The sequence below is a fragment of the Aethalodelphis obliquidens genome, unplaced genomic scaffold (genome assembly GCF_003676395.1).
Source record: "Aethalodelphis obliquidens isolate GAN/ISIS:26980383/991018 unplaced genomic scaffold, ASM367639v1 scaffold26, whole genome shotgun sequence".
Classification (NCBI taxonomy): Eukaryota; Metazoa; Chordata; class Mammalia; order Artiodactyla; family Delphinidae; genus Aethalodelphis; species Aethalodelphis obliquidens.
This window is the reverse complement of record NW_020837970.1, coordinates 12681004-12694930: the sequence shown is the minus strand read 5'-3', so window position 1 is coordinate 12694930 and position 13927 is coordinate 12681004. Positions and strand designations below refer to the sequence as shown.

Here is a 13927-nt window from a genome sequence, read left to right as displayed (position 1 = left end):
GCAGACGCGACGAGCTCTGGCTAGCCAATGTCAGGACTCCTGGGACGGCTGGGGAGGAACGAGGAAACAAGTCAGTTGGCCCATGACGGATCCCTGACCCTCGGGGTGGTGAAAGGGGAAGGGAAGGTGTAGGCCGCCCACGCTCGCCTAGGGGTCCGGATCTGCCAACGCGAAAGGGAACCACGGCGCACTTCCCCAACTCTACCGCGCGACAAGAGAGAACGCCCCTCAGCTCCGCCCACCTTCTACGCCCATAGCAGTATCGGGCGCTAGGACCCCGCGACCCTCAACCTGTCCCTGTCCTGCCCCCTCGGGCAAGGGACTGGCCCTCTATTGGCGCTCACAGGCCGCGATCCCCGCCTCCGCCCACTCCGTCACTGTCAAGATGGCGCCGGTCGCAGCGGCGGCGGCCGCGGCGGCTGGAACCAGAGAAGGAGGCGGAGGCAGCGGCGGCCGCGAGGGGAGGGGGAGTCCCGTCTGACTGAGACGGCAGGCCTGGGCGGGCGGGGGTGCCGCGCAGGGCGGAGCGCCGGGCTGGGGATGAGCTAAGCGGGTTCTGAGCCCCGCGGCATTCAGCCTCTCGTGTCCCGACGCCGCTGGTGAGTGGACGCGGCACCGCTCTCCAAGCTCGACCAGCTGCTCGCGAGGGAGTCAGCGGTGAGGTGAGTGTGGGGGCGGCAGCGCGGACAGCGGTGGCATGTGGAGCTGTCACTGCCCGGAGCGGTGTCAGCCGCGGGCACGGGAGTGGGGCCGGCTGGACTCGGAGATGTGGCGTGGATGGCCGCGACCTCCGCCCGGGGATTTCTCGGAGCCTGGCCGTCCTCCGAGAGCTGGGTCTGCTCCGGATGGCGCGGCGGTGCTGAGAGTAGCACCCGCGCCTCTGCGTCGGATGCTGGGGGGACTCCTGTGTTTTCATTCCGGATTTTCTATTCCGGGCTGGCCTGGGGCTCTTGTTGGGAGCTGGGGGTGGGGGCGGGGGCGGTGAAAGGGGAGGTCCTGGAGCTGGGATTTTGACAAGCCCGTTACGTAAGACGGAGGTGGCCTCCCGGAATCCCACCTGCTCGCTGTTTTAAACAGGCGGCAGCTGGATCCTGGCTGGCCCCCAGAGGCCCGATTTTCCTCCCAGAGGTCTGCCTAGCCTACTCCGACCAGCGTGAACCTGCTAAACGTCCAACTTGTCCAGTTTGGTTTTTTTTTCCCAGTCTTTTTTGGGGGGGCGGGGGCGGGAGAGGGTAAACAATTACTGGTAGCCACTGTTCCCTTTGAAGTTTACCGCTTTCTTGGTGGTGGGGGGGGAAAGCTTGTGACCTAAAACTGGGTCGCAGCGACAGCGTTTCGTTATCGTACTTTTAATTGACAGATGTGCTGGAAGATTTTTGTTATTGTTTCAGTGTGCTTTTAATTCAAACGTATGGTTACGCCTGGAGCCTTAGAGAAGGGTTTTTGTCTTATAGGACAGTTATTTTTTGTTTGCAGCAGCAGGATAGGCATCAGTCAACAGGCATGTATTTATCTGAGGAGAAAACGCGTGTCAGCTAGCTAGAGACCCGTGAGGGCAGAAATTGTATTACTACGTGAATATGCTATTCTTTAAAATATTATCCGTTAATGAAAATAATAGTCCAAGTTTAAAAGAAGCAATTTTACAAGATTACAAGCTGTTGTTTGGTGTATATGGTCTCTTTCTATTTTCTGCTTGCCCTAGTCTACCTCTTCTCTCCTCTTGGGGGAAGGAGGTGGAGACACCTGTAAACAGCGTAACCCAGGTTACACTAATCTATTGTAGTACATTTGAGATTATTGTAAAAAGTAGTCTCCGGGGGACCTAAGATTGGGTAATAAGTAAGGACTCTTGGGGCAAGTTATACAGTTTTATGTCTAGAGTAGATACTGGGATTTCAGCCTTTGAAAACCTAAGTATACATAATTCCTGAGCTATTTGAACCCCGTTTGAATTTATAATGAAACAAAAGATTGTATTTGGCCGCTTTTACGGGAACTTTGTTTTGTTTTGGCCAAAATTAAACATTTTTGGTAACTTCTACCTCATTTTCACATTCTCCCTTTGAACTGCAGCTCTCAGTAGGAGTCCAGAATAGTATATATTATCATCATCGTCATTATTGTACATACTATATGTTACATAATTTTCTTTTTCTGAATGATTAAACATAGACTTAACTTCATTGTGGGTTTTATAAGAATGTAATTGATCTTGACAGCAGCCCAGTACTGGGAATAAATGTAAGTAAAATTTGGCCTGAGTTTTAAATTTATGTACACAAATTTACACTTTTGAAAATTGGTGAAGCGATATAAATTTTCTGATTGTGCAAGAGAGCCAGGAAGCTGATGCTGATTTGTTCTGAACTTTTCCACATGAATTACCACTGGCTTAAATAGTTATTGATTCTTAAGCTCCTGGAACTGTTGACCTATTTGTGGCAGCTTGAATAAAATTTGGAATAATTGGGAGGCTATAAGAAGGAAGAAATAGAGTACATGACATTTTCTAATTCATTCAAAAAATAATAAAAATCATGGAGGAATTGTAAAAGAAAATTGTGTTCTCACTGAGTGATATATTAGTTACATTATCTTTTCTGTTTGCAGAATTTTTCTAAGCAGTCTGCTTACTATGAAAACCTAGATTTAAGCACCAATACAAACAGAGATGTTTGATATATTATAAATCTTGTTTATTCCTATTTAAATTGATGGCTCCTTATTCTAAGTGGAAAACAGAAGTGGCTGTAGCAGGAAGATTGGCTTGCTGTTCTTGTCCTCTCTGATATCAGAGACTTACCTTTCAGGACTTTTTCCTCCTTCCTACGAGGTGTAGAAGAAGAGAATGAAGAAAACTTGATAAAATTTCTTCTTGTTTGTTTGTTCAGTGTCCTACTGATGATTGCTCAGTAGAATTTGTGGGTTGGGGGGAGTCAAGCACTCCATGCTTTATTACTTATTATTACTTATTACTTTATTACTTATTACTGTGTATCATAATTACCACTTTGAATTCTACAATAGCAGTGTAGAACTTTATACATAAGAAAGGATTAATTTATATAGTTGTTACTATAATAGTGAAAAATTTGTTATAGTTAAAATGCCATATAATAGAGGATTAGTGAAATTAATGATGGTTAATCTATGTGGTAAATGCAGTTATTAAAAGTCATTTTAAAAAATATTTACTAACATGAGAAAGCACAATATAATCTTGAGATAAAAATCAGAATATAAGGAATTACTATGTTATTACTTATAATATATCACATATATGGCAAAATGATTGGCAGGAAGTACATAAAATATTAAAAGACATTATCTCTGGATGATAGGATTATAGGTAACTTCTATTTTAGTGTTTGTACTTTGTTCTGTCTTCTGAATAGTATTACTCTAATAATCACTAAAATGACATTAAAATATTTTCAAGAGTCAGAGGAGAAAATCCTGAAAATCCCACATAACCACCACCCCAACAGAGAAACTACCTTATGATTCATTATTAGCCAAACTAACTGAAAATACGGTGCTTATGCAATATACACAATAATGGAAACAGCCAATAATACAGGTGAAGGCATTCTCCTAGCTACCAGCACCAGCCTGGTAATAGTTTTCCATATGTGGATGCTCCTATTAATGCACATCGTTACTCTCCAACTTCTTTTCTGTTTGTGTCTTACACCCTAACTGTTCTGTGTTGCCAGTGCCACCTATTGATGGACTGCTTGACTTAAGTCTTTTCCTCATTACCTCATCAGTCAGCGGTTTGTGAATGTTTATGAGGTGCCAGGTACTTTGCTAGTCACTGAGTATACAAAGGTGAATGAATGAAATGTAGTTTCTAACCTCAAACTCTGGTAGAGAACCTTTCTTTTCTTCTTGGTTCATCAGTGCATATTGTATACTCTGCTTTTTCTGTCCCACTGCTCATGCCCTGGCACCTCAGGCAGTATCTTTTTCCTGGTGCTCACATCCTCTTTTAACTTTCTTTATGGGAAAGTATGTTCTGAGTTCCAGACAACCAATTTACAAATAAATTTTTGGAACATTACTTGATTGTATGTGGGGGAATCTTAAGTTCAGAAGGGCTGCGTATATGTTCATCTATGGCTGTTATTTTTTAAAGTACGTGACAACTTCTTGGTACTTTCTTCTTGCTTCCTTCTTTTAAAAACCACCAACAAGTAGAAAGCAGCAGAAAAAAGAGGTAGAAAGGTATCAAGGGAGTTTTCTTGCTAGTGCTATATATACTTCATTTTCCCTGAGAAGAGTGAGTCATCAAAATGTAAAGTAAGAGGTACTGTTTCTGATATACTTCTAGTATAACTCTTTTGAGCCCTGTAAAAATGCATTTTCCATATGTATGTTAAAGTATATATACACACATAAACTCACAGTTTAGCTGTTTGCATTTCCAAATAAAACCTGAAATATGGAGATTGGAAATTTCTTAAATTTCTTTTTATTTTTTTAAAAATTATTTATTTGTTTATTTATTTATTTTTGGCTGTGTTGGGTCTTCATTGCTTTGTGTGGGCTTTCTCTAGTTGGCGGCAAGCGGCAGCTACTCTTCGTTGTGGTGCGTGGGCTTCTCATTGCAGTGGCACACGGGCTTCAGTAGTTGTGGCACATGGGCTCAGTAGTTGTGGCTTGCGGGCTCTAGAGTGCAGGAGCAGTAGTTGTGGCGCAGGGGCTTAACTGCTCCACAGCATGTGAGATCTTCCCAGACCAGGGCTCAAACTAGTGTCGCCTGCATTGGCAGGCAGATTCTTAACCACTGCGCCACCAGGGATGTCACTCTTCTTATTTTTGTTATAATATTGTTTTATAGAGGAGGCATTTTGTTTTTGGAAAGTTTAAAAAATACAGAAAATTACAAAAAGTAGTGAACAATGCACATACCATACAAAACGTTGACATTTTTTTCATTTTTGCTTGAGATGTGCATTTAATATAAAAGAACCACATAAGTCATCGGTATCACACTGAATTCTAAAAGAGCGGCGTAGAACTTTATATTTTACTTGAACATTGCTGATAAAGTTAAAGCCCCTTTTGTTCTCCCCAATTTCATCCTCTTTCCTTCTCTCCTTACATCCCCTCCCTGGCAATTGTTGTGATAAATTTGATGTGTATCCTTCCAGTTTACCTTTTAATAAATTGTATGTATTTGAGTAGTACATGACATTGCTTTGGATGCTTTTGAAGAGTGTGGACTTTGGAGACATAACTCCCTAGGTTTGAATCTTGACTCTGTTACTTAATAGTTTTGTGACCTCAGGCATGTTTTAAAAGTTTTCTGTGCCTCATTGTCCTCATCTATCAAATCTGGATAGTAGAAATGTCTGCCACATAAGGTTGTTGTAAAAAGTAAATGAGTTTATTTATATAAGCTGCTTAAAACTGTGCCTGGTATTTTTTTTTTTTTAAGTGTGCTGGTAAATTTAACCAGCTATTAATATGATTATGTCATGGTATACACATTTTGAAACTTGTTTTCTTTATTTTACTTTTTTTCCCCTCAATTCTTATTGGCACTATAGGTCTAGTTCATTCATTTTTTACTGATTTGTAGTGTTCCATTGAATAAATATACTGCATTTTGTCATTTCTTCTATTGATAAGCATTTAGATTGCTTTCATTTTTTACCTGTTATAAATAGTGCCTCATGAAATCCTTGCATCTCCTCAAGCAACATGCCAGAGTTTCTCCAGGTCATATACCTGATTGTCAAATTGTTGGGTCTTAGGGTATATGCTTTTTCCCCTTTACAGGGTGTTTATAGGATACTGACAAACAATTTCTATTTCTCCGTATCTTTACCAGCAGTTGGTGTTGTCAGACTCTTGGATTTTTCCAATCTGATTGCCATCTGAAATGGCATTTCATTTGTGTTCTATTTTTATTTCCCTTCATATTTTCTTATGTATGGACTTTTTTTGGCTGCTTTTGGGTCTTTGTTGCTGCACGCGGGCTTTCTCTAGTTGCAGTGAGCAGGGGCTACTCTTCCTTGCGGTGCGTGGGCTTCTTATTGCGGTGGCCTCTCTTGTTGCGGAGCACGGTCTCTAGGCCAGTGGGCTCAGTATTTGTTGCTTGGGGACTCTTAAGCACAGGCTCAGTAGTTGGGGCTCACTGGCTTAGTTGCTTCGCGGCATTATATGGGCATTTTTGGTTAACTCTTCAGTGATTTGCCTATATCCTTTACACATTTTCTGTTAGACTTTTTTGTAATAGGTTTTTTGGTTTTTAAATATGTTCAAGATAGTTACAAACGTTAGTGAAGTGTTCTTTTTATTTTTGGAGTTTACAAATCTCTTGAACAGTGACCATTATGGACCCAAGTTATTGTGAATTTTACATTATAGTATATTGTTATTAGTGAACTTCCCAATGTACTTTCATAAAATATGTATAGTTATATTTCTCTCCCTCTGAAACTATGAGAAAACGTTTCAGTAATGTACTGTGGATATATTTTAACTAAAACTATTTCAATTTTGTGGACTTCAAAAACCAGGTGGAATTTTTATTAATAATAATTAGTACGACAGTTTTGTTTTAGTCTAAAATTTGAGTGGCTTCCTGCTTAGAGGAGAGTTTTCTGCTCCTAAAGTCCTTATCAACTAAGGAATAAAAATATGCACATATGAAATGACTTTAGGCACTTACATATACAGTATTATAAATTGTTCATCAGTGTTGAGATTGTTTTGCATAGTGCTAACTGTTTCTGTTTTTGTCCAACCCTCTATACATGACTTAAAGGACTAAAGTCAGTCTGGTTAAGGCAATAACTTCCCTGCTATTGTTATTATTATTATTAATTTATTTAAATGAACTTTTAATTTTAGGATAGTTTTACATTTACAGAAAAGTTTCAGGGAGTTACCACATCCCCTGCACCCAGTTTCCCCTATTGCTAATATCCGACACTTCTGTTTTACATTTGTCACAACTAAGGAACCAACACTGGAACATTACTATTAACTAAAGTCCATACTTTATTCACATTTCCTTAGTTTTCACCTAATGTCCTTTTTCAGTTCCAGGATTCCATCCAGAATACCACACTACATTTAGTCATTATGTTTCCTTTGGCTCCTCTGGTCTGTGACAGCTTTTCAGATTTTCCTTGCTTTTGATGACCTTGACAGTTTTGAGGAGTATGGGTCAGAGATTTTGTAGCATGTCCTTCAATTTGGGTTTGTCTGATGTTCTTCTCATAGTTAGACTAGGGTTATGGGTTTTGGGGAGGATGACTGCAGAGATAAAATGCTGTTCTCATTATATCGTATCAAGGGTACATACCATCAATATGACTTATCACTGATATTTTTAACCTTGATCACCTGGCTGAGGTAGTGCTTGCCAGGTTTCTCTACTGTAAAGTTTTCCTATATGCTGCGTTTTGGAAATAAGTTACTAAGTGCAGACCATATTCAGTGGATAGGAAGTTAAGCTCTAACTCCTCGACGGGTGAGTATCTACAAAATTACTTGGGATTCTTCTTTAAGGGAGATTTTCCTTTTCTCCCCCATTTATTTATTTAATCGTTTATATCAATATGGACTTATGTATATTTATTTCTAAATTTGGGTTATACTCCTATACTACCTTATTTTGTTGCTCAAGTTGTTCTACCTCTTTCAGGTTGGTTCCTGTGACCAACAAGACATAAACCATTGTTTTGTTTTTTTGAGCACTTCCATACTTTCTGGCACTACAAGATGCTCCAGGCTAATCTTTTATATTCCCTGCCCCAGCCCTATAATCAACCATTTCTTCAAGGATCCCTAGTTACTTTTATTAGAGAAGGATATTAGAAACCAAGATTTGGGCACTGAGTATGCTCATTGCTGTTGGGATATCATTGCTTTTAGACCTCAGTGTACAGACCTAGGAAATATATGTATGTATACTAACACATGTATACAGATATATAACTTTTACCTATATGTCCATCTGGATCTAAATGAAGCTAAACATGAGTTCATACTGATGTCTTTGACTCTGCTTCAGTACCACATGGTTCATTCTATCCTTACCCCCATGCTTATCTGTAACCTTACTCTCCAGAAATGAGAAACCTGGTTCTCATCATCCGCAGTCCACTTACTTGTTTGTTCAGTCTCATTATACATGCACAGTTTCATAATTGTTAATCATATCCCGGTGAGAAATGACTTTAACAACTAGAGAAGTTTTATCTTTTTTTTAAATCCTTTTGTCGTTTAGAGTTCCCAGTCAAAACACTATTTTCCAAAGTTACTTAGGTCAGGACCTTTCAGAACCTTTTTTTCTCTGTCCTCCATATTTTAATTTTACTTCTTATAGGCTGGTCTAAATTACAAGTAATTATATATATAAAACTTACCAAAAAATTTCCCTTACTAATTACAGAGCCTTAGCTCTGTATGGTTTTGTCTCTGACTTTTGTGGCCAAAAAAAAAAATCCCTTTTCTGAAAGTAAAACTTCCTGAGGTTTAGTCAGAATAGTACTCTGTCATTTGGTTATTGGTTGATATATTTATGATTTGGACTTAGAGTTATTCCAGCTTCAGATATTTTTCATAGTACATTTTGAGAAATGCTGTTTAGTGGAGCATTAAGATCCTTGCAAGTAAACAAATATATAATAATATTTGAGTGCTCAGAATTCTACCTGTATTCTTACAGTAATTTTATATGGATTAACTCATTTAATTCCCTCAAGAAGTCTGTGAGGTAAGTACTTTATTATTTTGCCCCTTTTAAAGATGAGGAAATTAAGACACTGAGAGATTTAGCAACTTGACCACAGTCACATAGCTAGTAAATGGCAGAGCTGGAATTCGTATGTAGCCAGTCTGATTGTGGAGCCTACACTCTCAATCACTTTGCTATATTACCTCTAAATAAGAAATGTTCAAAGTGTTGTAAGAGTTACAGAGGAAGTAAAACACAATGATGTGAGAGAATGACTGAGAGGGTCCTTAGGGTACTTCTTAGGGAAGTCCTCTCTTAGGAGATGATATTTGACAGATGAGAAAGAGCCAGTTATGTGAAGAGCTGAGGAAAGAGTGATTCTTATGGGAGAACATCAAGTGCAAAGCCTTCCCATGAAAAGGAGTTTGAGATAAGAACAGAAAGACACCCAGTGTGGCTACGTGCAGTGAGCATGAGGGCCTGTAGCGTTACTTACAGGTGAGGTTACATGTAGTAAGTCATTTAGTGCTCAAAATAACCCATTACCTCAATTTTATAGATGAGAAAATTGATATGGTAATCTGCATTGGCTGAAATTACGTCTTTTCTCTCCCATTTACTCTTTATCCCACTGCAGTCTAATTTCTACTTCTTTTTTTTTTTTTTTTTTTGCGATACGCGGGCCTCTCACTGTTGTGGCCTCTCCCATTGCGGAGCACAGGCTCCGGACGCGCAGGCTCAGCAGCCATGGCTCACGGGCCTAGTCGCTCCGCGGCATGTGGGATCTTACCAGACCGGAGCACGAACCCGTGTGCCCTGCATCGGCAGGCGGACTCTCAACCACTGCGCCACCAGGGAAGCCCTAATTTCTACTTCTTATGTCACTAAACTTGCTCTTGCTAAAGTAACCAATGACAGTAATACCGTTGGCCATTTTCTCAAGAAACTCAACCCCTTGACTTCCACCCTGCTGCCCTCTTCTGTTTATCCTGGAGCTTCTCATTGTGTTGATCATTCCCTTTGAGGGCTTGCCTTCCTCTGCCTGTCCCAAAAGAAGTGGTGGTCCCAGGGTTAGCCAGTTGCCCTTCTCAGCCTTTACAGTAAGCAAGTCGTAGTTATCCCTGTGGTTTCAGTTACTGTGTATCTACCAATCACCCACCAAGCTGTTTTTCCAGCATTAGTATTCAAAGCGTCAGAGATTGTCTTATCTAACTGCTTATGTATCTTCACTTTAAACTCCGTTTGTCCAAATTGAACTTATTTACCTATCTAAAGTTTTTCTTTGATTTATTGTTTTTCAAAGACATCTGGACTATTGACTTCATCATTCAAGGAACTTTGGAGTCTTTCATGTTTCCTCCCTCTTTCTCTCTCCTCACATACATTCATTTACTATTCATTCTGCTGATTTTGCCACCTGAATATTTTTTGAATCGATCATTTCCCTAGTATCCCTGTTTCAGCCACTGCCTTATTAGGAACTACTTCCTTACTTTCTCACTGGTTTTCCTGTCTTCATTTTTACCTCTGTAATATTCACATCAGAATTGCTGGACTGGTAATTCTAAAACACAGTTAGAAAATTCTTCTTTAACACCCCATTGTCAACTGAATAAAGTCTGAACTCTTTACCAGGTCATTAAGCCTCATCATGATTTGGGACTGGTTCTCTATCTTAACTCATAATTTCTGCTTTCCATTTTCCACTCTAGCCATAAAAAACTACTTTTTGAAGATTCCTTGAATGTACATGCTAGTTCTGAACTGTTGACCGTTGCTTATGTAGTCCATCTCCTTGGAATGACTTCATTTTCTTCTTCCCTTTTCTTTTTGCCTAACTCCTTTGCATCTTTTAAGACTCAGCATAGGCTTTATCTCCTCCAGAAAGCCTTTTCAGACCCATACTTTTTTTTTTTAATTTTTATTGGAGTATAGGTGATTTACAATGTTGTATTCGTTTCTGCTGTACAGCAAAGTGAATCAGTTATACATATACATATATCCACTCTTCTTTAGATTCTTTTCCCACATAGGGCATCACAGAATATCGAGTGTAGAGTTCCCTGTGCTATACAGTAGTCCTTATTAGTTATCTATTTTATTTTTATTAAAAATATTTTTTTTAAATTTATTTTTGGCTGCGTTGGGTCTTCATTGCTGCGCGTGGCATTCTCTAGTTGTGGCAAGCAAGGGCTACTCTTCATTGCGGTGCATGGGCTTCTCATTGCGGTGGCTTCTCTTGTTGCAGAGCTCGGGCTCTAGGCACACGAACTTCAGTAGTTGCGGCATGTGGGCCCTAGAGCGCAGGCTCAGTAGTCATGGCTCATGGGCTTAGCTGCTCCGCAGCATGTGGGATCTTCTTGGACCAGGGATGGAACCTGTGTCCCCTGCATTGGCAGGTGGATTCTTAACCACTGTGCCACCAGGGAAGTCCAAGTTATGTATTTTATATATAGTAGTGTGTATATGTCAATCCCAATCTCCCAATTTATCCCTTCCCCCCTTTCCCCCCTGGTAACCATAAGTTTATTTTCTATATCTGTGACTCTGTTTCTCTTTTGTAAATAAGTTCATTTGTATCATTTGTTTTAGATTCCACATATAAGTGATATCATATGATATTTGTCTTTCTCTGTCTGACTTCACTTAGTATGATAATCTCTAGGTCCATCCATGTTGCTGCAAATGGCATTATTTCAATTCTTTTTATATGGCTGAGTAGTATTCCATTGTATATAAGTAGTACATATTCTTTATCTTATTCATCTGTCAATGGACATTTAGGTTGCTTCCATATCTTGGCTATTGTAAATAGTGCTGCTATGAACATTGGGGTGCATGTATCTTTTTGAATTAGAGTTTTCTCCAGATATATGCCCAGGAATGGGATTGCTGGATCATATGGTAGTTCTATTTTTGGTTTTTTAAGGAATCTCCATGCTGTTCTCCATAATGGTCGTACCAATTTACATTCCCACCAACAGTGTGGGAGGGATCCCTTTTCTGTACACCCTCTCCAGCATTTATTGTTTGTAGACTTTTTGATGATGGCTACTCTGACCAGTGTGAGGTGATACCTCATTGTAGTTTTGATTTGCATTTCTCTGATAATTAGCAATGTGAGCATCTTTTCACGTGCTTTTTGGCCATCTGTGTGTTGTCTTTGGAGAAATGTCTATTTAGATCTTCTGCCCATTTTTTGATTGGGTTGTTTGGTTTTTTGACATAGAGCTGCATGAGCTGTTTGTATATTTTGCAGATTAATCCCTTGTCAGTTGCTTCGTTTGCAAATTTTTTCTCCCATTTTGTGGGTTGTCAGACCCATACTCTTGTCTGGATTGTCAAGTTCCTTCTGAAATAATCTGTTAGTAACTATGTTAAGTCTCAAGCAACAAGAACAGTGTCTGGCACAAGAGAAGATACTCAGTTAAGAATTTGTTGAATGAATTATTTTAGTATTGGAGAGGCAGTATAAAGTAGTTGCTCTGGACCCAAACTGTCTGGGGTTAGCAAACCTGACTTTGCTATTTGACTATCTGTGCTGTCTCCCTGTACCTCAGTTTCTTCCCTTGTAAAATGAAGATAATGATGTCTTCATAAGATTGTTGTGAAGCTTAAATTTACTTAGTGTTCAGTAAATAATGTGTTATAGACATTGCTGCCCTTAGAATGTTTTAATTTATGTATTCGAGTCCCCCCACTGTCCTAGAATTAGGGAATGAATAAACAAACCAACTAATCCTGGGTTTTAAAATGAAAGACAAATTCCTAGCTTTTGAGAATGTCTTGGCGAGCTAACCATTAGTCTTTCTTGCAGCTCCAGCATTTGGTGTTCTGTCACAAATTTGAAATTGGCATTAATGATGATTAGCATTTCTTAATTGTTCTACTTAATTAGTTTTTTAAATTCCTGCACACTTTTCTTATTAATAACACTGTTTAAACTCTAGGAATGCCCTTTATTTATGCTTAGTCTTCATATAGCCTATCCTGTAGCATTAACCAGCCTTTCCTATTATGGATTAAGGTGTGAGGGTGATAGCTCTGCTGATATTGTGCTTTTTATTAATTTGGGAGATAAACTGAAGTATGTTGCAGAGAAAGATTGAACAACGGGGTAGAATGGGGAAACTGGAAATATTCCCACTTCAGAGTCAAACCTGCACATTATCCCTTCACTCCTTGGCTTAAAATAAATTCTGAGAATATTGGACACTCATAATCAAATGTAATTTCAGTAAACACAGTCTGGAGGCAATATAAGTCATTAAAAATGATCGATGCCTCTGCCTTCTTCCATTATTGTAAACAATTGGGACTTGTTTACTTAAAATCTTTTTTATGGCAATCACTGTTCAATTTTTCATAAGCCTTTCCTTTTACTTTAACGTCTCATTTTTTTCTGAACACCAGAACTGTCTATATAAGCTTGGCAAATTTGATAGAAGTACTGTTTGTTTTGGTTTGTTTGTTTTTATCTCTGAACTTGCTGTTGCATTTGTAGATTTTCCCAGTCTTGCTAAATCTTGATTATGTGAAACTAGTCAGTTTTTCTTATAAACGTTTATTTTGAACAGAAGTTATCAATATTCATTCTTCTTCACTATCCCTTTGAAAATACTAAAGAAACTAGTTTTTCTTTTAAAGTCTGAGTTGCCAAAGGAAACTTCTTACTAATAAACTAATTTCAAAGAAAAATGGAAAACCTAATATATCAGTCTTTTTTTAGAAACTAATGCCATAGAATGACTGTGCTGTTGGAAAACGCTTCCTTTTTTTTAAAGGTCACTGTCTTCTGCCACTGAGCATTTTAGTTGAGGACTCTGAAGTGCCATGTTTGTATGAGAAAAGCGTATAGATGGATGGGGAAAACGGTATAAATGATACTTAGGCTTGTTAGATAGGACTGGCTGTTATCACGAGAAAAGACATATTCCCACCCCCTTTTTGGTCAAAATTGTAGTAAGTGGTATTATTTCTCTTTATAAAATAATTTGTTCTAATAAGCTCTGAGATACTCCCTATTCTTTAATCTCTCTTTTTTCCCCTGAACTTTGAAATATAATTTTATTCATACTGACTCACAACTATGCTGAAGTTGGGTTTATAGGTTGTTGTTTGAACCTGTTATGGTTGGTGAATATTTTTCGTTTTCTTAACGCTGAGAAATGCCTGAAGATACCAATGTAACAAGGGTTTTTTTTTTTCTCCTCTGGTTAACTGACA

The 13927-nt window shown here is 39.1% G+C and overlaps 1 protein-coding gene across 7 annotated transcripts in view; it reads left to right on the top strand.

Moving 5' to 3' along the window:
* The first annotated feature begins 414 nt into the window (after nt 1-414).
* The window catches only part of DENND4A (DENN domain containing 4A), a 136657-nt gene continuing 123144 nt past the window's right edge, over nt 415-13927 (top strand). For 3 of the 7 annotated variants that reach the window (XM_027123365.1, XM_027123363.1, XM_027123361.1), the window contains exon 1: nt 416-662. The gene's annotated coding sequence lies outside the window, so the exon portion shown is untranslated. Of the gene's footprint in view, nt 663-13927 lie in introns of all 7 variants that reach the window. The other 4 variants (XM_027123360.1, XM_027123359.1, XM_027123364.1 and 1 more) reach the window with 2 other exon arrangements.